Source organism: Sinocyclocheilus anshuiensis, unplaced genomic scaffold, assembly GCF_001515605.1.
Source record: "Sinocyclocheilus anshuiensis isolate Anshui unplaced genomic scaffold, SAMN03320099.WGS_v1.1 scaffold454, whole genome shotgun sequence".
Lineage (NCBI taxonomy): Eukaryota > Metazoa > Chordata > Actinopteri > Cypriniformes > Cyprinidae > Sinocyclocheilus > Sinocyclocheilus anshuiensis.
This window is the reverse complement of record NW_015548217.1, coordinates 1,729,869-1,730,082: the sequence shown is the minus strand read 5'-3', so window position 1 is coordinate 1,730,082 and position 214 is coordinate 1,729,869. Positions and strand designations below refer to the sequence as shown.

The 214-nt window shown below is 20.6% G+C and overlaps 1 protein-coding gene across 1 annotated transcript in view; it reads left to right on the top strand.

Annotated features, from left to right (window-relative positions):
- The window catches only part of gsg1l2b (gsg1-like 2b), an 18,047-nt gene that overhangs the window by 16,206 nt on the left and 1,627 nt on the right, over positions 1-214 (top strand). The window lies entirely within an intron of this gene.

Below are 214 nucleotides of genomic sequence, written 5' to 3'. Positions count from 1 at the left end.
GTGCTGTCAAATGATTAATCGCGATTAATCGCATCCAAAATAAAAGTTTTTGTTTACATAATATATGCGTGTGTATTGTGTATATTTATTATGTATATATAGATACACTTACATACAAGCATATATTTTGGAAACCTTTGCATACATATACATTTATATATTTATATTCTTATATTTTATAATATATGTAAATATATTTAATATATAAACATAA